The 16,425-nt window shown below is 41.0% G+C and overlaps 1 protein-coding gene across 7 annotated transcripts in view; it reads right to left on the bottom strand.

Moving 5' to 3' along the window:
• ESCO1 (establishment of sister chromatid cohesion N-acetyltransferase 1) overlaps positions 1-12,527 on the bottom strand; it is an 84,396-nt gene extending 71,869 nt beyond the window's left edge. For 5 of the 7 annotated variants that reach the window (XM_059138922.1, XM_059138924.1, XM_059138921.1 and 2 more), the window contains exon 1: positions 12,067-12,523. The gene's annotated coding sequence lies outside the window, so the exon portion shown is untranslated. Of the gene's footprint in view, positions 1-11,840; positions 11,949-12,066 lie in introns of those variants that run through there. The other 2 variants (XM_059138927.1, XM_059138923.1) reach the window with 2 other exon arrangements.
• Between the last annotated feature and the right edge of the window lie 3,898 nt (positions 12,528-16,425).

The raw sequence follows: 16,425 nt of genomic DNA, 5'->3' as shown, positions 1-16,425 counted from the left end.
GCCTTCGGCTCAGGTCATGATCCCATGACCTGGGTTCTGGGATCAAGCCTCACATCGGGCTCTCTGCTCGGTAGGGAGCCTGCTTCCTCCATATTCTCTCTCTCTCTCTCTCTCTGCCTGCCTCTCTGCCTACTTGTGATCTGTCTGTCAAATAAATAAATAAAATCTTAAAAAAAAAAGAAGAGAAAAACATATAACAGCATGAAATAAAAACAGAGATTTAACCCAAAATACATCAGAACTCACATTACATGTACACGGATCAAATCCTCCAGATAAACCGTGATTATGAGACATACTTAGAGCATAAAAATGAAGAAGGGCATAAAGGACAAATAGAGAATACAAATACTAACCAAAGGAAAGTTTATGTATCTACATTAATACCAAAGCAACTTTAAGAAAGGCAATATTAAAAAGAAACAAAATAATAAAGGGTTCAATTTAACAGGAAACTATAACAATTTCAAACTGCACACATCTAAGAATATAAACTAAAAATACATAATTCTTGGGATGCCTGGGTGGCTCAGTCGGTTAAGCATCATGATTCCAGGGTTCTGGGATAGAGCCCTGCATTAGGCTCCCTGCCCAGCAGCGGGTCTGCTTCTCCTCCTGGCTACCCCCCCCAACTTGTTCTCTCATTCACTCTCTTTCTCAAATAAATTTTTTAAAATAAATAAATATAAATAAAATATACAATTTTGAAGTTGACATATGTAATCCCCTAATTGAAAAATACAAGGAAAAATGGAGAAATCCAAAATCCTGAGACATTTGGACACACTCTTCTCAGTAACTGATAAAAAGCAGACAAAAAACCAAAACAACCCCATTAATTACACAGAATATCTAAACAAGACAATTTTAAACTTCACTTAATGCATACACACACAGTATTTTCCCAACAACTGCAAAACACATTCTTTTAAGGCATATATTGAACACTTACAAAAATGACCCCAAATACAGGACCTAAAGCAAGTCTCCACAAACATCCAAGAAATGATACCATACAGTATGTTTTCTGATCACAATGTAGTTTGCTAGAAATGAATAATCCCAAAACTCTAAATAGAAAATGCTGTTTGGAAATTAAGAAAATCTATTCTATATAGTATAAGAAATCATACTTTAAAAAAAAAACCCACAAGATAGGTGAACTTGCCATACCAGACATCAACAATTAATAGAATCAATAAAGCCATAGTGATGTGTTATACTGATTGAAGGACAGACCAATAGAACAATGGAACAGTCAAATGACACAAAGCAGAATGCCCACAATCAGACTCATGTATGTGTGGTCAACTGGTTTATGATAAATAATACAAAGCTGGGAAAACAGATTTTTAAAAGGAACAGCACAGGAACAAATAGTGGGGAAAGAAGTGAAAATTAATCCCTACTTCACATAATACACTAAAGTCAATGCCAAATAGCTTGATTATAGACACAAAATGTGAAAGGTGAAAAAGAACTTAAAAAGATTAGTCTGCAAAGATTATATTTCTTAAAATCGTACAAATCAATGAAATGGCCAACTAAAGGAAAAACAAAAGACAAGAAATTTGAACAAGTTCATCACAAAGAGGAGGAGAAAGAAATCCAATAGAGCAATAGACAACCATCACAACGGCAAAAATTTTAAAGTTAGAGAAAACAAAATGTTAGTAAGAATGTGGATTAAAGTGCTGCTGGTCGCAGTATTAATTGTACAAACGCTTTGGAGAACAGGCCAAAAGAGCAACCAATCTGTAATGAAATGTAATGGTTGGGGCACCTGGGTGGCTCAGTGGGTTAAAGCCTCTGCCTTCCTCTAGGGTCATGGTCTTGGGATCGTGACCTGTGCTCAGTGGGGAGCCTGCTTCCTCCTCTCTCTCTCTCTCTCTCTCTCTCTCTGCCTGCCTCTTTGCCTACTTGTGATCTCTGTCAAATAAATAAATAAAATCTTAAAAAGAAAGAAAGAAAGAAATTAATGGTTGAAGAATCCCAAAACAAACCTTGAGGCTAGCGGGGATACACACAGAAAAGCAACTGGGCTTCATTTAGAGCATAAAAAATATTACTACCAGGCACATGACATTTGGGAGAAAAATTACCCTGGTGCCTTAAAAAAACTATGTAAAAAAAAAACAAAGGCTGGGATGCCTCGTTGGCTCAGTTGGTTGAGCATCTGCCTTTGGTTCAGGTCATGACCCCAGAGTCCCAGGATGGAGACTGGCATCAGCCCCTCATCTGGCTCCCTGGTCAGTGCAGAGTCCGCTTCTGCTTCTCCCTCTGCCTCTGCCCCTCCCCCCTACTGGTGTTCGCTCTCTCTCAAATAAATAAATAAAATCTCCAAAATAAAAATAAATAAATAAATAAATAAGAAAAAAAGAAAGAAAAGCAAGGCAATTATTAACTCCAGGGGATAAAAATGGGAGGGGTATACAGTTAAAGGAGAATACTTAGCTCAGCAATGACCAGTATTACATAGTTATAACAACACTCACTAGTGGCTTAACCAGTAACCAAAATAGAACTCTCTTAAGGGGATGAGGGGAAGAAAATAAGAGAGCTAAATTTTTATCTATGGAGGCAGAAAGTCAGTAACATTGGGAACTGAAAAATCAAAATACAGCAGTTAGGGCATACTATCAAAAATATAGAGCTAGATACTAAGAGTAACAGCTAGAAGAATAAAAGTGGTAGCTTCTGGAGAAAGGTACTAGGAGATGGGGGAAGGCTGGGAGTGGAATGATATTTGTCATAAATAAATGTTAAATTCATACTTAAGTATCTGGAATAAAACTTTGGAATCATCCCCAATTCTTCAACTTACACAAATCAACTCATCATCAACAAATCCTGTCTACCTTCAAAACACATCCAAGATCTGACCACCTAGAATCTCCACCCTTACCACCCAGGTCCAAGTCACCATTACCCTTCACCTGGATTTTTGCCAACAGCTTTAAATTCCTAACTCTGCCTTCAGCCTTGTTCCTTCCTCCCTACCTTCTCCTCACTTCAGCTTCTCCACACAACAGCCATCGCAATCTTTCAGAACTTAAATCAGGCTCTGTTATTTCTCTGCTCAAAATCCTTCAGTGACTTCTCATCTCAATCAAAGTAAAAGCAAAGGCTCAATGTTAACTATTACTTCCTAGTTCTGTCCCTACTCCCTCTGCTCCAGTTAGGTGTGTTCCCTTGCTATTATTTCTTGGATGCATTAAGCATATTCCCACCTGAGGCTAAAGAGTGTTCCAGACAAAGGGAACAGCTCTGCTTTCAAAGAAGTGATATATTTTTTTTGTTGTTTCAGAATACAGTAAAAAGACAAAAATAATACAAAAATTTGTTTTGATACCAAAAGTAGTACACACACATATGCATGTGCACCACACACATTTCATATACAAGAATATGAAAAGCCTAAATTAAAGGCAAACTGGCATTTTTAAAAGAACATGAGTAGTCAAATGGTCTACCACCACCAAGTAAAACTGATAAAAAGAAATACATAGATGACTGAATTTTAAAAATTCTATTAATAGAGGGCATCAACCAGTCAAATAAAAATACTCTATCACATCAATGTAACCCCATCACCAGAAAAATACTTCAGAAAATAAAACAACCTTAGGACTATTTTACCAAATCTTTTCTTGGTATTTCCAACATTACTGGAAACTTTTTAGCCATCTCAAAGTGCAGTTAACTCCACCAACAGATTTAATGTAGAATCCAACCCAGTACACCTTTCAATTTCACCCTCAATTCTAAAAATCAAATATTCTTCAGAGAATAAAAAATGACCCCTGAGAGGAAAAATCACCCCTATTTCATCATTTGGCTTACTTGTTTTAATTTCTCTAGCACTAGTGTCTGCTAGGTGAGCCAAAGGCTGGAGCTGCACTATTCCCGGCAACCTCTGGAGTCCTGCACAATGTTAAAAGTTTCTGTAAGGCCTAGTGTTTGGGGATTCCTGTTCTTTTCTTCCACAAAATCTTGCTCTGTAAATGGAGTCTTCTCTTTCTTATTTCTCTGTGTATCCTGCCAATTCATCCACCCACAATATAAGGTAATCCAAGTATTTCTCACATTCTAAAACACCCCCAAAATACTTGAGATTAAAAAACAAAGTTTAGGGACGCCTGGGTGGCTCAGTTGGTTAAGCGGCTGCCTTCGGCTCGGGTCATGATCCCAGCGTCCTGGGATCGAGTCCCACGTCTGGCTCCTTGCTCTGCGGGGAGCCTGCTTCTCCCTCTGACTCTGCCTGCCACTCTGTCTGCCTGTGCTTGCTCTCGCTCGCTCTCTCTCTGACAAATAAATAAATAAAATCTTTAAAAAAAAAAAAAAAAAAAAAACAAAGTTTAAAGTAATTACTGCTTGGGGCGCCTGGGTGGCTCAGTGGGTTAAAGCCTCTGCCTTCGGCTCAGGTCATGATCCCAGTGTCCTGGGATCCAGCCCCGCATCTGGCTCTCTACTCAGAGGGGAGCCTGCTTCCTCCTCTCTCTCTGCCTGCCTCTCTGCCTGCCTCTACTTGTGATCTCTGCCTGTCAAATAAACAAATAAAATCTTTTTTTAAAAAAAAGTAATTACTGCTAACCAAAAACATGTAAAATGTCACAACTAAAGCAAAAATGGACCATTAACAGTGAATGCCACAGAAAACACACACAACACCACAAGGTACTCTCCCTAACAAATTTTTCCAAACATTCAAAACTTTAATCTCTCTATTACACAAATGGTTCCAAAACATGCAGATAACATGTTCATCAACTCATTTTAAGAGGCATATATGGTTGGGGATCAAAAATTTAGTAATAACAGCAACAACAACAACCAAAAATGGACTATTAGCCCCAATCAACAATTTTAGCAACAAGACATGCACGATCATCAAGTAATACTTATCCTAAAAAGAAAAAACAGAAATACCACCATAAAAATTATCTTCAGAATTAGTCATCCTGATAGAAAAATAAATGGTAAAACTGATGTAATATTCTCAATAGACTGGTAACAGTGATTTGGTAAAATTCAACATTAGTTAAAATTCAAAAAAGCTAGACCTGGCACACCTGGCTGGCTCAGTTGGTAGGGCATGTGACTTGCTCTTGGGTTCTTAAGTCTGAGCCCCATGTTGCGATTAGAGTTTACTTTAAAAAGGGGGAGCCAGGGTGCCTGGGTGGCTCAGTGGGTTTAGCCTCAGCCTTCAGCTCAGGTCATGATCTCAGGGTACTGGGATCCAGCCCCGCATCGGGCTCTCTGCTTAGCAGGGAGCCTGCTTCTCCCTCTACCTGCCTCTCTGCCAACTTGTGATCTCTCTCTGTCAAATAAATAAATAAAATCTTTTAAAAAAGGGGGGGGGCTGGCTGCTGGCTGGCTCAATCAGTAGAGCATGCAGCTCTTGATCTCGGGTCATCAGTTCAAGCCTTATGCTGGGCACAGAGCTTACCAAAAAGAAAAAAAAAAGCCAGACATGGACAACTTTAATTTTTAAAATTCTCTTCCTCTACCAACCTCTTATAAATTAGCATTCCCCAAGGTCTTGTCCTCTCATTATAAAAAAGGCACTTACTAGATAACTTCTTCTATACACATACTTCTAATTACTACCTGTAAGCTGTTAAGATACAAATTCATATCCTCAACAAAATCTCCATCCCCAGTGCTACTCAGATACCCAACAGCCTACTGGACATTTCTGTCCTGATTTCTTAAAGGCACCTTAAACTCAACAGTCATTCTACTATGTTCATCCTCCACAATTTATTACACCACCATCCACCCACATGAGGAAAACAAAGCCAAGGCAGAAAAAAAGGGGCAATCCATGTAACAGACAGCAATGATGAAAAAGCAACATTTATATTACAAAAATACCCAGAACGGCCCAAATGCTCAAAAAAGGAGAAATAAAATACCAACACAGAATTCTGATAATCTGGTAGACTCAGTCGGTTCAGTGTCTGCCTACAGCGCAGGTCGTGATCATCTCGGGTGCTGAGATTGAGCCCAAGTCAGAATCCCAGCTCAACGTGAAGTCTTCTCCCTCTCCTTTTGCTCCTCTCCCTCACCCTGCTCATGCTCTCTCTCAAATAAAATTTTTTAAAAACAAAAAAAGCATTTTGATAATCATTAGAAATAAAAAGTATATAAACTGCATAAATGTAATTTTCCAAGAAAGAGACAAATGAGTCATATACAACTATGCTAACACAGAGAAAATACACTAAAAGCATATACGTTAAAACATCAACAATGGTAAAGATGGAAATGAAAGAGTACATAAAGAATGAATGCTTTTACATTTTACTTGATGTTTATACAACACTTGCATCTTTCACATCAAAAATAAACATACTGATCAGCTATGAAATAAAAAACAGGGGCACCTGGTGGCTCAGTCGTTAAGTGTCTGCCTTCAGCTCGGGTCATGATCATAGGACCCTGGGATAAGCCCAACGTCGGGCTCCCTGCTCTGCTAGGGGTCTTCTTCTCCCTCTCCCACTCCCCCTGCTTGTGTTCCCTTTCTCTGTTAAATGAATAAATAAAATCTTAAATATCTATGTACTATTATATCTATGTAAAATATATTGGGGAAGCTCAAAAGTGAATCTGAATACATCTACACAGTAACTTGTACACAAATGTTCACAGCAGCATTATTCGTAATAGTCAAAAAGTGGACACAATCTAAACGTCCATCAACTGATAAATGGATAAAGAAAACGTGGTATACACATGTAATCAACTGTTACTTAGCCATAGACAAAAATGAAGTATTCATACAAGCTACATAGATTAACCTTAAAAACATTATGCTAAGTAAAAGAAGCTAGTCACAAAAGGCCACACATTATATGATCCAATTAATATAAAATGTCCAGAAAAGACAAATCTATAATAACAGATAAACTGGTGGTAGTAAGGGGCTAGGAAGAAAATGAAATGGAGTGTAATATACTAGTATACGCATGGGGCTTCTTCTAATTTTATTCTAAAATTAGACAATGAAGACGCACCTGGGTGGCTCAGCCAGTTAAGCATCTGCCCAGGCTCCCTGCTCAGCAGGGAGTCTACTTCTCCCTCTCCCCACCTCCCAGTTCTGTTCATGCTCATTCTCATGCCCTCTCTCTCTCAAATAAATAAATAAATCTTTGAAGTTAGACATTGACAATGGTTGCATAATTCTATTAATATACTAAAAACTCCTGAACTCTTTTAAGGTAGGTTATAGCGCCATAAAGCAGTTACCAAAAAACGAATGTGAAACAAAGATTTTGGGCGCCTGGATGGCTCAGATGGTTAAATGTCTGTCTTCAGCTCAGGTCATGATCCCAAGATCTTGGAACAGAGTGCCGCCTCTGATTCCCTGCTTAGCAGGGAGTCTGCTTCTCCCTTTCTCCCTGCTTCTTCCCCTGCTTGCACTTGCTCTCTGTCAAATGAATAAATAAAATCTTAAAAAAAAAAAAAAATGCCTGCTGTTCCCTCTGCTTGTGCGTGCATGCACACTCTCCCTCTCTCTGACAAATAAATAAATCTTTAAAGTAAATAAATAATAAATTTCAAATTTTCATGTTGACAAGATTATCTTAAAATTTCCTGGGGGCGCCTGGGTGGCTGAGTTGATTAAGCCTCTGACTTCAGCTCAGGTCATGATTCTCAGGGTCCTGGGATGGAGCCCTGCATTGGACTCTCTGCTCAGTGGGGAGCCTGCTTCACCCTCTCTCTCTGCTTGCTTCTCTGCCTACTTGTGATATCTCTGTCAAATAAAATCTTTTAAAAATAAATATTTCCTAGCATTTGTTTTATTCAGTAACTGAATTTTCTGAAGTATTCTAAGACAATGTATTTTTTAAAATTAAAAAAAAAAATTTTTTTTTTAAAGATTTTATTTATTTGCCACAAACAGTGATCAAAGTAGGCAGAGAGGCAGAGAGAGGGGGTAGCAGGCTGCCTGCCAAGCAGAGAGCCCAATGTGGGCCTTGATTCCAGGACCGTGAGATAATGAACTGAACTGAGGACAGAGGCTTAACCCACTGAGACACACAGGTGTCCTAAGACAATGTATTTTAAATATACACAGTGACTGATGCCAAGGCTAGGCATACTCCCCATCCTCAAAAACCTCACAGAAGTTATTTAAGTAGTATATATCCTCTACAATGAAACTATACTGTGACTCCTGACCTCAAAATGATGATTTTCAAGCCCCGCTTTGGGACCTAAAGCTTACTTAAATAAATAAATAAAAATAAATAAACAAAAATATTTAAAAGTGAAAAAATAAATGAATAGATAGATAGCACCTGGCTGGCTAAGTGAAGAGAGCATGCAACTCTTCATCTCCAGGTGGTTAACTTCAAGCCCCATGTTGGGACCTGGAGCTTACTTAAGAAACATGAAACGGGGCGCCCAGGTGGCTCAGTCTTTAAGCATCTGCCTCCGGCTCAGATCTTGATCCCAGGATCCTGAGATGGGGCCCCGCATCACATCTGGCTCCCTGCTCAGCAGGAAGCCTGCTTCTCCCTCTCCCCCTGCCTGTGTTTGGCTCAGGTCAGATAGAACCCCTTTGTCAGGTTCCCCTGCTTGGGGGGGCGGGGGGTCTGCTTCTCCCTCTCCTTCTGACCCTCCCTCTGCTTGTGCCCGCTCTCAAATAAACAAATAAAATCTTAAAAAAAAAAAGAATCCTTAGAAGACCTCCTGGCACATGGACCTCCTGGCACATCGCATGCGCCGCACCTGTTAAGTATACTAAAAATTATCACTTAACTACTTGATAACTTCAATTCCATACTATCATTATCCCTTTCAGCTTCAATAACCATATTAATTCTAAACTACTTAATTATTTACATTAAAGCAATAGTTCTCAAGGAGTATAGGGACTATCAGGATTCCATAAATACTTTCAGGGGGTTCATTAGATCAAAATCATTCTTGAAAAAAAGATCAAAGCGCAAAACAGACCAATGGTTTAACACAACACTGCACAAAAAAAATATAGAGGCAATTTCAGATTCCACATTGCAACTAACCTTTAAGAAATTACCACTCAAGTTTTGTTGTAGAATCAAAGAAGAATATCACAATTATCTGGGCAGATCATTAAAGTACTCCTCTCAACATACTGGTGTAAAGCTGAATTTTCTTTATACACTTCAACCAGAACAACACATGATTGAATGCAAAAACTAACAGGAAAACCAGCTGTCTTCTTATTAGGCCAAATATTAAAGAGATTTACAAAAATGTAAAACAGTTGCCATTCTTTCAGTATTTTTTTTTTTTTTTTGGTTTTGGAAAAAAGTTTTTTTCCCCATAAAAAATGTTATGTAACCTGTAATTAGTTCCTTAGCTATTTTTATTTTTATTTTTTTAAAGATTTATTTATTTATTTATTTGACAGAGAGAGAGATGACAAGCAGGCAGAGAGGCAGGCAGAGAGAGGGGAGGAAGCAGGCTCCCTGCTGAGCAGAGAGCCCGTACGGGGCTCGATCCCAGGACCTTGGGATCATGACCTGAGCCGAAGGCAGCGGCTTAACCCACTGAGCCACCCAGGCACCCACCTTAGCTATTTTTAAATGAATTAATATATTTGTTAACTTAGAATATAATGATTACCAATAAGATATAAACCATATAACCAAAAGCTACTTGGAGTCCTACATCATTTTCTTTTTTGAGTCCTACATCATTTTTAAGAGTGTAAAGGAATCCTAACCAAAAAGTCTGAGAACTGCTTCTTTAGAGTAATACTTAATACCCCACTTTAATTTACATTGAGTTTTCATCTCTGTGAATCTCACACATGCAGCCATGGATGTTTAAAGTAAGCAGAAGAAAGCAAAGATATAAATCTTGCTTCCTTCCGATGTACTATAATGCAATTAAGCATAAGATATAGCCCTTCCAAAAAAGAAAAAAGGATGGTCGAGTTAACAGAATTATCCATCTGTCAGAAGTAACTACAGTAGTATGATACAGCTGTAATATAGAACTTATGCAGAAATAGAGCCAAAGAACTTTCCCTGTGCCAAAAGATGCACAGAAAAATCTGGGCTGCTGAAGGGGTAACATAGTCCTTGAGTGAATCACCTACCCTAACAGTTTTACTGGAGTTGATTTCAAACTACCACCTAGACTTCCAGTCACCTTCAATTAAGGTTAATCATAGAACTCCACATGGAACATAATCTGCTCCAAAAAGTTTCGAAAAATATTTAACTACTAAAAAAAGTTACTGTACAATGCTAGTTACCTTCATTATTACAATAAATACAATCAGACTGTGCTGTAACAAATTACTACTATAAAAGGTCATCCAGTAATGGGGAGTAATATCATTCATTAATTAGGGCCCTTTTCCCTTCCTTTTTGGAGCATAATTTATTGATTTAAATGCCTCACACAAAACCTTGTAGGAGTTTGATGTTAAAAAAAAAATTACTGTTCACTACAGAATTGTAATACTAACCACTGTGAAATGAGAGCAAACTTTCCTGAGCCAGGATGATTAAGGTGGACAGAAGCTCATAAGCCAGGCAAGTTTTGTTCTAGAGAGGGTACTTCCAAAGTCACGTTATCTACTCTAAGGGGCATATATAACTGCATTCTGCTTAAAAGGAGTAAGTGTCTGATAAGAGTTTTCTCATTTCCTCACATACTCTAGGCCTGAATTTGCAGCTTCCAAATTAAATGCCTTTTAAGCACTTTTCATCCTACTCTCATATCTAATTCCATAATAAAAATTCTTAAGTTCTTCAAATTAAAAATAATTCCACTGAAAAGGAGAAACCAAGGACCCAATAAAAAGAGACACTGAATATACCAGAGTTCACTGCAAGCAGGTTCCAAACTGAAATCCGTGTTACTCAGCCTTTTAAAATTAAAGGGCGAAAAACAACCCCCCCATATTACTATTCCACCAAGTATCACTCTTTCATTGGCTTTTGTTAAGGTTAATTATTTACTGAGACTTCATGCGATAATGCTCGTTAATACTGTGCGCTGCAATTACTTTCCGCTCAAAGAATCCCATTTCAACTCTTGAAGGTTCGCAGTACTTCTCAAAGCACAAAGACTTAACTCCTTCCTCCTCCCCGTTGCGCTCCCCGCCCCCCACCTCGGAAAATATAGTACCTGCAGCAGGGTTTCCTGATCTCAACATTGCGGGGGGGGGGGGGGGGGTAAGGGCTGGGGGATGGGAAGAGGGTGGGAGAGTTCCCTAATTTTTGGACTCGCTATCCCATTCTGCCTCAATAAAACAAAACCCCTGTTGTAAATAATGTTATGAACCGTGACACAGAGGATCCAATTCCCTTCCGTTCGCATCTATCCCTGTAAACTTCACTATGGCCCTCAATGCACCCCTTTCTACTCCAGAGCAGCCCTACCTGGCCCCGACTTATAGATCCAAGCTGAATTATTCCATGACCTTGGACCCAGGCCACTGCTCCCCTCCAAGATCCTCACATCACATCCTGCAGACTGCAGAGAGCTCACGGTTCAGGCCGGGTCAGCGGCCGGGGCAACCGCAGGGAAGCAAGCCGCAGAAACCGCAGAAGCGCGCTGGCTGGTGGGGCTGACTCGGGGAAAACGCGTGGAAGGAAAGACGCCGGGGACAAGGCCGGGGGCTACCTGCGGACCAACGCCGACACCGCCCCAGTAGTCGCAATGCTACACCTCACCTCCGGGTTCTGGATGCCCTCTCAGCCGCCTTGAGACCCCTGGCGTGACCCGCGGTCCTCGGTCATGGCCCCTTATTACCTCTGCCTACCCCAGCCAGCAATAGCAGGTGATGAGGCGCCTGGGCACCCGAAACGCTCAGGCTGATTGCCTACCTCAAGCGACAGTGTCTTCGAGCCGCCCACTCCCTCTCAAGGGCTCCCGGAGCCGGGACCCCGGGAGTAGGAAGAGGCGTACGATGCAAAACGACACAGAAGGTGGTACAGGAAGCGCGCGGGGGGGGGGGGGGGTCCTCCAGCTCTCCGGAGAGGCTGGCAGAAGGGAGGTGAGGACGCAGGAGGCGCGACAGCACGCGGCGGGGACGTCGGAAAGCTAACCTACCTTCCTCACTCCTGCCGACGGTCCAACACGAGCCAGCGAATCGCCTCACATCCGGGTATCAGGAGAGAGCCGCGTCTGCCGCGACTGCCGCCGCTCTCCCAGCGCAGATACGCCAAACTTCCGGCGACGACGGCGACGCCTCGCCCGTCAGATGGGAGTTACCTGTGACCGTCTTGGTCGCGCTTGCGCAACGCTCCTCTTCAGCCGTCACAGGCTCAGCTGACGTGCCCAGAGGAGGAAGATGGCCGCCACGTTCACTGCGTGTCACGCAGTTTTTCACCCCGGCCGGGACGGCTGGCGTCGGGGAAAAGCAAGCCGGCGTACACCCTCAGCGCAGGCGCGGTGGGAGGCCTCGCGTGCGCGCACCGCGGGTGGGCACCTCGCGGGGAAGCGGCGGCGCCCCCAGGCGGCGACCGCTGGCCCTTCCCCGGGATGTCTCTTAATAAAGCCGCCAACTCCCCCAGCTGCGGTGATTGTCTTGGAAATCCTTCGCCGCTGGTCCCTCTGTGGGTTGTGGGTAGCGCTCTCTGCGACCTCGATTTCAAATACGTTTAATCTTTGACATGGGCCAGTGTAAAGAAAACGGTAGGCAAGTGGCCCTTCTCTTTTCTTCCTCTGCCCTGCACTCCAGTGCTTCCAGAAAAATCCCGGGCTTCTCCTTCTCCTTACACTTGCACCTTGTGTGCGGGCGCACGGGAGTCGACAAGAATTTGTAGGTATTCTATTAGATTTAGTCGGGGCGGGTGTTCACACAAAACTTTGGTTTTTCGAAGCCTGTAAAGATAAAGCGCAGGTTTCAATCACTAGTATTCGTGGTTGTCACACTCTTGAACACGCTTACTGTGCTATTCGTATTTGCAGAACTGTGCGACTGGGTAAAACCGGTACTCATGCTTTTGAGAATCTGAAGAGAGATGATCATACGTGGGTTCTCCCCTTACTGACCTGTTTTTATGAAACTAAGTACAATCAAAATGTGCTCTAAGTCTATCAAGCCTGATGTCAAACCTGATTTTCTGACCATACATCTTCCACAAAACTTGATTGAGCCGCTTGTCAGTTTTGTCTGGAAAGAGTTTGTGGTTTAAAAACCAAAGCCAGGGGGCGCCTGGGTGGCTCAGTGGGTTAAGGCCTCTGCCTTCGGCTCAGGTCAGGGTCTTGGGATCTAGCCCCGCATCGGGCTCCCTGCTCAGCGGGGAGCCTGCCTCCCCCTCTCTCTCTGCCTGCCTCTCTGCCTACTTGTGATCTCTGTCTTGTGAAATGAATAAATAAAATCTTAAAAAAAAAAAAACCCACAAAGCCAGAGTTCTTGATGGGTGAAACCATTGCCCATATCGCCATACACTGTTAGTTGGCAAAAACCTGCCTATGCCCCATCCCTATTCCCTGTTTCTAATATATATACTTTATTTTTTTAAAGATTTTATTTATTTATTTGACAGGCAGAGATTGCAAGTAGGCAGAGAGGCAGGCAGAGGGAGAAGAGGAAGCAAGTTCCCCACAGAGCAGAGAGCCCAGTGTGGGGCTCGATCCCAGGAGCCTGGGATCATGACCTGAGCCGAAGTCAGAGGCTTTAACCCACTGAGCCACCCAGGCGCCCCTCTAATATATATATACTTTAACAGCATATGCCAAATAACTTTAATGGGGGTGGGGGTGGGGGGAGACAAGTCAGGAGTAGACTGCCAACCTGATTAAAGTGGTTTATGTACCAGACTATTTCACCCATATTTGCCTCACCTTTAGATTGTCAGGCAACTGGTGGTATTTCCTTTCCTGTGTAAACGGCTTTATTTTTAGTGACTCAAGTCCTGTGCACATGCCTGCACACACATACACACACACCCCATATTTACAAGTTTCCATTCCCACAAAATAGGCCTCCACTTTTTTTTTTTTTTTAAAGATGTTATTTATTTATTTGAGAATGAGAGCAAGAGAGGACCACTAGAGGGGCAGAGGGAGAGAAGAAAATTCCCTCCTGAGCAGGGAGCCTGATGTGATGCAGGACTCTATCCCAGGACACTGGGATCATGACCTGAGCCAAAGGCAGATACTTAACCAACTGAGTCACCCAGGCACCAAGTAGGCCTCTGCTTCTGAGAAATCTATTCCACTTTACATCTTGAATTGGTCACAGTCAGAAGCATAGGAATCCTTATAAACGCCGTGCCATGAAAAATCACATGTACTTATTTTTTATATGTAAGTAAATCATATTTGATGTATAATTCATATCTGAAACTTACTAGATATTCTTTTCTAAAACCAAATATAGTTATCTTCTTAAACATGCTGCAGAAGTATAAAATAGTTTGCTTTTATAATACCATATTACAAACATCAAAGTTGCTGAAAGACTAGATCTTAATTGTTCTCTTTTTTTATAAAGATTTTATTTATTTACTTGACAGAAAGAGAAACAGTACGAGCAGGGGAGGAGCAGGCAGAAGGAGAAGCAGGCTCTCCGCTGAGCAGAGGGCCCAGTGTAGACCTGATTGATCTCAGAACTCTGGGATCACAATGGAGCAGAAGGCAGACACCCAGCTGACTGGGTCCCCCCAGGTGCCACTAGATCTTAATTGTTCTCACCACAAAAAGGAAATGTTGATTATGTGATGTGATGGAGGTGTCAGCTAAGATGGTAATCATAATTGCAATCTATAAAATATCTAATCAACTCATTGTATACCTTAATGTTACATAATTTTATATGTCCATTATGTCTCAATAAAAATATTTATAAAATAGTTTGCTTTTATGGGAAAAATAAGCTTTCTTGAGTGTTATTCTTTATCGTTTTAAAAGATACCTCACTTCTGATTCATTAATGCCAGAGGTCTCAATTTGTAGTTTGATTAAATCTTAATTATTCTGTAATGTCATTTTTTAAAGATTTACTTATTTATTTTAGAGAGAGAGGAAGGGCAGAGAGAGAGGGAGAAGAAGATAAATAGGGCCTGATGCAGCGCTCTATGCAGGGCTTGATCCCAGGACCCATGAGATCATGATCTAAGCTGAAATCAAGAGTCAGATGTCCAACCAACTGAGCCACCCAGGTGCCCTTGTAATGTCATTTTTTACAAAATTTGTCTTGCTTTCTATCAGTGGTTTTCATTTAGAACAGCCTATGAACTTTGGAATTTGGTTCATTTGATTTGGTTATTTACTATAAGAAATCCTAATCAACTGAATAAATTATCTTGCTTTACTGAGCTTTCAAAGATTATACAAGCTCACAACAACCTGTTCTCAGCAAAAAGAGAGACCTCCTGAGAAAGTTCTGGGGGATACCGCTAGTTCACATTTTGCCGTGTACACATGATGAAAACAAAACGTGTGGTTGCTTATATAATGTATTTTGGTGTTCAACATTATAGTTCTGTAAATTACGAAGATCTTTTTCTCAATCCTTACAAGAACTACAAGCCCCTACTTGTAAATTCTCTTGATAAATTCTAAATTGTGAATGTAATCTGGACTTGTTTAAATTGTTGGTTTTCCTTTTTTTTTTATATATATATATTTTATTTGACAGAGATCACAGAGAGGCAGAGGAGGAAACAGGCTCCCCACCGAGCAGATAGCCCAATGCGGGACTCGATCCCAAGACCCTGGGATCATGACCTGAGCCATGGCAGAGGCTTTAATCCACTGAGCCACCCAGGCACCCTGGTTTTCCTTTCTATCTCCAAACTGCAGAATGTCTTTCCTGCCCTTGCATATCATCATGACATCTACTTCTAAAAGCTAATAATGAAAGATTTGCATGGCCCCACATATCACATTTTCATTTCCTTGTTCCTTTTCTTTCTCATGACCAATCTAAATGCCAGAACTTATAAAACTTCTGCTAACTTCCAGACAACAGAGTAGTCTTATATTCAGACTGATCCTTCTGCTAGCACCTAAATAAAGTCTTTTTTCTCTGTTGGTCCACTCTTGTTGACTTTATTTCAAGACTCTCAACAGTATGAGAGAGTTACTATCAGTTAAAATTCTAAAACAAAAACAAACAAAAAAACCCTCCAATCTAGAAAATAAAAACAAAGAAAGAGTATAGCATTCTAGTATAAATCAACTGATACTGGCATTTTAATTTGCCATCTTCTGGGACACTCACTACTAACACCTATAAGTAATAATGCTGGTCCCACATGCTTGATAGGGAATAAGTGTTACCCAGATTAAGGAACTGAATTACAAAAGTCCAGAGACGAGAGGGAACTTGATGAGTTTCAGGATTCAAATATTTCAATATTTGAATTGGAATTCAAATATTCCAATATTATTGAAGGGAAAAGGCATTAAAAGGTAGGCAGAGCTGGAGCACCGGCTGGGTCAGTCGGTTAAGCATCT

This window comes from Mustela lutreola, chromosome 11 (assembly GCF_030435805.1).
Source record: "Mustela lutreola isolate mMusLut2 chromosome 11, mMusLut2.pri, whole genome shotgun sequence".
Taxonomy (NCBI): Eukaryota; Metazoa; Chordata; class Mammalia; order Carnivora; family Mustelidae; genus Mustela; species Mustela lutreola.
Note: the sequence above shows the minus strand (reverse complement) of the source record. Positions and strands in the feature narration are given on the sequence as shown.